The sequence below is a fragment of the Pelodiscus sinensis genome, chromosome 2, assembly GCF_049634645.1.
Source record: "Pelodiscus sinensis isolate JC-2024 chromosome 2, ASM4963464v1, whole genome shotgun sequence".
In the NCBI taxonomy this organism is placed as follows: domain Eukaryota; kingdom Metazoa; phylum Chordata; order Testudines; family Trionychidae; genus Pelodiscus; species Pelodiscus sinensis.
In genome coordinates this window covers 180,020,278-180,027,418 of record NC_134712.1, presented here as the reverse complement: position 1 = coordinate 180,027,418, position 7,141 = coordinate 180,020,278, and positions in this window count along the sequence as shown.

The window sequence follows — 7,141 nt, the reverse complement described above, 5'->3', positions numbered from 1 at the left end:
TACTGTTGGATGGGGGTATGGCTATGGACTGTGACAGTTTTTTCCGTTCCCAGTGATAGGGCCTGGGGGTGAGTATTTACCTAGGGTCCAGAGAAGAGGTAATTTTGTCCATTGTTACACCTCAGCAGAAAAGATTGTGTACTGCACTTCTTGGGGAGTGTAATAGGGTTATGACCAAGGCTCTCCTTGATTAAGATTTTACTTAAATTTAATGTGTCAAAATATCACAACCTCTGACACTCCAATCTCTTCCAATAACTATATCCCAAATTCTGGGAGCTCCTGGAATTTCTGGTCCATTTTTGAACCACTGTGCACTAGTGCCCCTGAAAAACTACATGTATTACAGCCATTATTTCATCTGTGCAATAAATACACTGCCTGTGGGAAAGCTACCTCTTCTGCAGTGTAAGGTATCAGCTAAGTGAATAACTCAAGCACACAGTGCTGCATTCCAGTACAAGCAAGGGAAACATTAGCCCCAAGCCCACAAGCAGCCCTTCAGCTGAATCATGAGAGACATCTCTAATTTCCCTGTAAGAAACTGCTGAGGCAATCCCTTTGTGCACAGAAAACAAAAGCAGGTACTTTTTTTTCCTTTACTAAAGGAAGATAAGAGCTAAGAATACCCTTTTACTAAGGACACTGGGAAACTTCATATCCTCCAAATAAAAGCGCTGATTCCCCCTCCACCCTCACAAATAGCAACACACTCACCCTGATACACTCACCCTGATACAGGAAAGCTTTATTTTCACTTTGTGCAGAAGAGGGGATGGATGAAGCTAAACCACACATCCCTCCCACTATGCTTGCTCATATCACTGAACCAATCTTCATCATAGCTGGAAACAGAATAGGAGTCCTACTTCCCTGAGGGTACATCTAGACTGCGGCACTATTTCGGGATACGTCCAGTATCCCGAAATAGCCTTTTCCGTGTCTTTACAGCATGCCCGTTATTTCGAAATGCAATTGAAATAACAGGTGTGCTATTCCGACATCCTGGTAAACCTCGTTCCACAAGGATTAAGGGACTTGTCAGAATAGCGGTCTATTTCAAAATAAGCTTGAAATAAGCTACGCAATTTGCATCATTCAAATTGCGTAGCTTATTTCAAGCTAGCTCCACAGTGTAAACGCTCCCTAAATCCTTCATCCTAGCCAGCGCTTAAATTAAGCTGGAACTGAGCAGAGTGGAGTTCCAGTATCTATTTTCAACCTGAAATTTAGAGTATTTTCTGGAGGGCCTCCCCATAACCCCCTTGAAATTTGTAGAGCATATTGGACATGAGACTGGCTCCAGGAAATACTCTAAAAATGTAAGCCCTTAAGTGGGACGCCACTTCAGAGTCAGAAATCAACCCAGCCCCACTAACAGTTCCCCTGTTCTAATGGCAACTTTAATGAAGCCTTTGCATCCTCAGCATGCTCTGATCTGGGGAAAAGTGAGTTAAGGCCTCCACCTTCCTGCAAAGGCAGAGCCCTGCAGTACTTCTGACGTTAAAGGGAGTTGTGGGTTGAATCACTGTAGCCTGACTCCTGCTTTGCAAGCCTAATTAGTGCTTAAATACCAATTGTTGTAGCAGGGATACACTTCCACCATAAAGCGTAGTTGTTGTAAATGACCAAGCACATACCCTGGTCCAGGAGGAGAACTAAAAGAGAATCCCAGTGACTACAGACAGAAACAAAGATGGCAGAGTACAATTCCTTAGTATTCTATTTCCCACCCTTCAAAGCAATGTGTTTAAGACCTGCCATGAGACATTCATAACCGCAATGTGTATGTTATCCAAAACAGCCAACGGACTGTACTTCCAAGATCTTTTTACTCTTCAGATGAAATAATTACTGCTTTCAGGGACTCAAGGTCTCTCTGACTATCCTTGAGGGTGTGTTCTTTGTGACTTATCTTTCTAGAAACAGCACCATCTTAAAGTCTAATTCTAATTTAAACATATTAGTTATCAGTGGAGACATTGAGTCCTGGTGATGACAGACCTTGACTGTCCAAGTCAGAAAACAGTCTGAAATAAAAATAAACACTTAATTAACTTTGTTAACATGGGTCCTACAATTGATAGGTACTTATTTTGCTTTTATATATCAAATATTGTGGATTCTGTCATTTCCACTCCAACTCATCTGATAAAGTGGGTCTTACCCAGGAAAGCTCATGCTCATGCCCAGGAGGGGCAGGGCTTCAGACAGAAGAAGCGAGGCCAGGGCTGTCAGCCCTCAGTGCCACCCAGAGCGTGGCCCCTCCTTGCCGACCCTTAGAGCAGCCTGGAGTGCACCACCCAGCACTCTGGAGGTGATTTAAAAAATCTCGGACTTCAGCTGCTCCAGTAGCAGTGACTAGGGTTGCCAGGTGTCTGTTATTCTGCCGGACAGTCTGGTATTTGCGCTCTTTGTCTGGTAAAAAAAATAATCAGAGAATACCGGACATGTGCAATGTCTGGTATTCTCTGATTTTTCTGGCTGCGCACCGGATGGAAGCCTGGCATGGGTGGGGGGAGCAGCTGGAAGGCGGGGCCACGATCAGTGCTAGGAGCCTGTGATTGCGCAGAAGCCTGGCGGGGGAGGGGGAGTGGCTGGGACTCCTCTGCCCCCACCAAGCTTCTGCACAATCACAGGCTCCCAGCGCCAATGGCAGCCCCGCCTCCCAGCCTGGGAGTCCCAGCTGGGAGGCGGGGTTGCGATCGCCGCTTTGGGCACCCCAAAACGGGGGCACTTATTATCCCGTGTTCCATTTTTTTTTCTTTTGCTTGACCAAAAAATACTATGTGTCCAGTATTTTTTGGGAGACCATCTGGCAACCCTAGCAGTGGCGGCATCCAGGCACCTCAGGCCCTTTTGAACCACCAGGCCTGGGAACAGTTGTCCCCTTATTCCCTCTTGTCGGCAGGCCTTCTTGTGAAAACTGGGCACAAGACAAACCTAAGCATCTCATACGTGCTAAACATTGCACAAGTTTGCGTTGGCTGGGCTGTGGTGCATGGAAGCGATTTCCCTTCTGCTAAAGGGCTCAAAAATGAATTACCCATATAGGATTCTCCAGTAAATATTAACCCCGACACGGAGATTCAAGTATCTAGATTAGCAGCTCAACACCAATCCTAATATCTGTTCAAAGCCAAGATTTTCTGAATAAACCTAAGATTTTAGATTCTTTGGGATACATGCTAATGTAACTAGATCCAAACGGAGTAGAGATTGATTTTAAAAGAAATAAATGTGGATGAATTAGGATAAAGCATCAATTAGGTTAGATAAGATTAGGCTGCATGGCTTTTTACTCTGGGGCTGGAACTCTCCTGTTCCAATGCTGCTTCCCTAATACAGACCAGATTTGCAATCTCCCTCTCCTAGCAGAAAGTTGCATAGTCTCTGTGTTCATACTCATATAGCAATACTCATTTTTCTCTACTTCACAGAGCAAAGAATTTGAGGTATGGAATAGGGAAGCAGTACAGTATGAATCAATCCCAAGCAAAGCTGAGAGCCACTAGGAGATGGAACTTGCAACAGAAACTATCCACATGAATTCAGTTTTGCCTAGTCACCAGACAGTTGCAAAGTTAATATTGTAGAAATAGTAGTAGGACTTTTTACTTAAATTAGCAGAAAGCCACACTAATACCTTTAAATAGGAGTCTTTCACAGAGGGAGATGAACTGGCAGTTAAGAAACAGAGTTATACAGCAGAGGTTTGAGGACTAGAATGGGGTAAAATTGTTCAGCCAAACTTTTTCCAGCTGATCAAAACATTTTGCAAATTCATGTCAAATTGTTTTGCTCGAGGGAAGAAGAAATAAAAATTACAAAATGTTTTAACATTTTCAAAACTAAATATTTTAGTTTTGTAATTTCAAATTACACTTTCTGTAAAAATGTGCTTCAATTTTATGTTATAATAAAATGTTTTTAAAAAGAGCAAATAGAAAAAAAGACATTTCACTTTGTGTCGATCAAAACATTTTGTTTGACCCAAAACAATTTTTCTTCGCATAACCAGCCACCAAAGAATGAGCTAGCACAGCTCTAGTCTTTAGTTTAGTTTGCTTTTTTACATTACAGAATGGTGGGCATATTTCTTGATACAACCTTAGTATGACTGACTCTCAGTTCAACTGTTTTGATGTTGCATCAGTGAATGGACCCTGTCTCTCTCCTTTATATTCACCTGCAGGCTCCTGGTATACAAAATTTCCCACTGATTAGTGTGAGGTGTCTGCCACCTACTGACCATACATATTGCCGGTGTTTTCAGATTTCTGCCTAGCATGTTTGGAAACTTAGTTTTAATGCACCATATGTCATTTTTGAGGTTTCATCGTGGAAGTAACAACACTGATTTCCCTTACTCAGCAGGCTCTCTGTTTGGAGTTGAACAGAATGGATTATTAACATGATAATATTTTTCCTCAGATACTGTGTCAGAAGGGCTTTAGAGATATGAATGAGCCGAATGAATGAACCCTTCTGTCTTTCATATTACAGAAGAAAACACCGCATATTAAGGTATTTTTAAAAAGCTGTACTTATTCAGGATTAATCAATACACTTTTGGATAGATAGAAACTCCTACTCAATCACATTCAAAGCTTAGAGCTTTGTGGTTGACTAGGCCTTCTGAACTTCATTTGGTCTACATATGACATTCTTAAAGGGAAGGGAAAATGAATCCCATGCTTCTTCTAACTTTGGGTGAGTCTACACAGCACCCTAAACTCAAATTATGTATCTTATTTCAAATCTATTTCAAAATAGCTTATTTTGAAATTTGGCACCTCCACACAGCACCAAATTTCAAAATAATATGCCATTTTGAGCCATCCCTTATCCCTCATGAAAGGAAGTTTACCGAGATGGCAAAATAGCACACCTGTTATTTAGAAAAATATTTCAAAATAACGGGTGGCTTGTGTAGACACGGGATACCAGAGGTATCCCGAAATAGCTGTGCAATGTAGACCTACCTTAAGTGACCTTCCCTTACTTCTGACTCTCTCTCCCTAACAGTTGTACATATAGTGCACCTTGTGCTTTCTTAAAATCTTACATTTCTGTTCAACAGCATTGCAAATATTCAGCTCAATGTTGTTTCTGCAGAAATAAATGACACTGCAATTGGCTGGTTGTGTAATTTATAAAAAACAAGAAGAGTAGGGTTGCCAGGAATCTGGTTTTGAACCAGACAGTCCAGTATTTGAGCTTTCTGTTTGGGAAACAAATTGAAAAAATATAAATGGGAAAATATAAATGTCCGGTATTTTCTAAATAAGATGTAATGTAGATTGTGATGTAATGTCAAGTGTGTTCAGTATTTTTGTTGAAACCAACTGGCAACCATAAAGGAGAGCGTATCTGGCAGTTCCAGTGTGTGGGCCATTGCAAGAAGACTTCTTGTCTGCATTATAAAAGGACCCATGTTTACTGCATGCTAATTTATGGGCTAGTGAAATTGAAACTAAATGCCTTGAGTTACACAACTCTTTACTGACAGAAAACTAATGAAACAAAACAAAAGCCAGAAACGGAAGACTATGAATAGACATCTCCTTGCTCAGAGCCTGGGAATCATAGGCTTCGATGTGTTCCATACATTCAACGTGCATATTGTTCCATAGACTTTTTCCTAGCACATGCTTACTTTTTCCCCCTTTTTATAGCTATAAATCCACACCATGACACCCGACTACCAGTGCTCCCTCTAATTTGGTATGCCTTTGTATGGAATGAATTTTTATGTGCACCAATATGGAGATGATGTGCAACACATCACTTCCATATTGGTGCGCACAACATTTATTCTGCATATGGCTGATCCGTGGTGAGGGTGGGACCAAAGAGTTCAAAGTGTGGGAGGGGGCTCAAGGTTGGGGGGGATGAGGGCTTTGGCTGGGGTGCAGGCTCTGGGTGAAACTGGGAAGTTTGGGGTTCAGGAGGGGGCTCAAGGCTGGAGTTGAGGGTTAGGGAGCAAAGGTGAAGGTGGGGGCTTGTGAGCAGGATCTGGGATGGGGCTGGGGATGAGAGGTTTTGAGTACAGGCTCCTCTGGGAGAGAGGGTTCTCCCCAGTCCTCTCATTGCAGCAGCTCCAAGCCAGTTGAGAAGCAGCTCTCCCTAAGCCATGGCAGCTCTGTTGAGGGTGAGTTGGGCTGGAGGAAGGGTGCCTCTCTCCAGGGCTGGAAGGGCTTATTAGGCAGTTGCACAGCCACACAGCTTAGGGGGAACACTACTGGCTACTGATTCTGTCACTTGGAATTTCAGTGGGGTCTTTGCAAGTTGCCAAAAAGGGCCTGGCTTTCTGTCCTGAATACAATGGGAATTGTGTGTGTCCTGCAAATAGCTGGTCACTGTAGGCCCAAAAGCCTCCAATTTTGGGATGTGGCTAGAAATAGAAAAGAAATCTTCTTTTTTGAAAAGTCTGGCTGGTAATGGACAAGCATATGACGATGGCTGAGAAGTGATTGGGGGCAGAGGAGTCCCATCTCCAGGATTCCCCTCAAAGAGTCTACATCAGCTGTTCTCAAGCTGTGAGTTAGGACCTCAAAATAAGTCAGGACTAGTGACTCAACTGTAATGGCGTTGCCAGGGCTGGTGTTAAACTTGTTGGGGGCCCAAGGATAGAGCCCACTGCCTGTGGCTGAAGCCAAAGACCAAGGATTTCAGCCCTGAGGGGTAGAGCTCACATTACAGGACCTCTGCCTGTAACCAGGGAGGAGTGTGTCTTCATTATTCTCTTAATCCCATTGTACAGCCAAGTTATTGTTCAGAACTTCAAAAGAATGACAACAAGTAGACTGCCAAACTATATTTATGGTTTACTAGGAAAATTGATAACTAGATGAAACTAATATTCAGGAATTGATTACTGATTTCTAATATTTTTTGTGGCAGAGGACAATGCTGTCTAATGTACATTCAGATACTGTAGTGAGAAGAGCATTGTAACAACAAAGATTAGGTAAAAATAGCCTGTGGGGGACACAGCTACAGAACAAAACTGAAGCTTTATCTAGCGAGTCTTAACTCACTGAGTCATCCTCAAACATGTAAATATTCTCGCTGACTGGGATGACTTATCAGAAGAAGTGGGTTGTGCCCACAAAAGCTCATAATACCATTTACATTT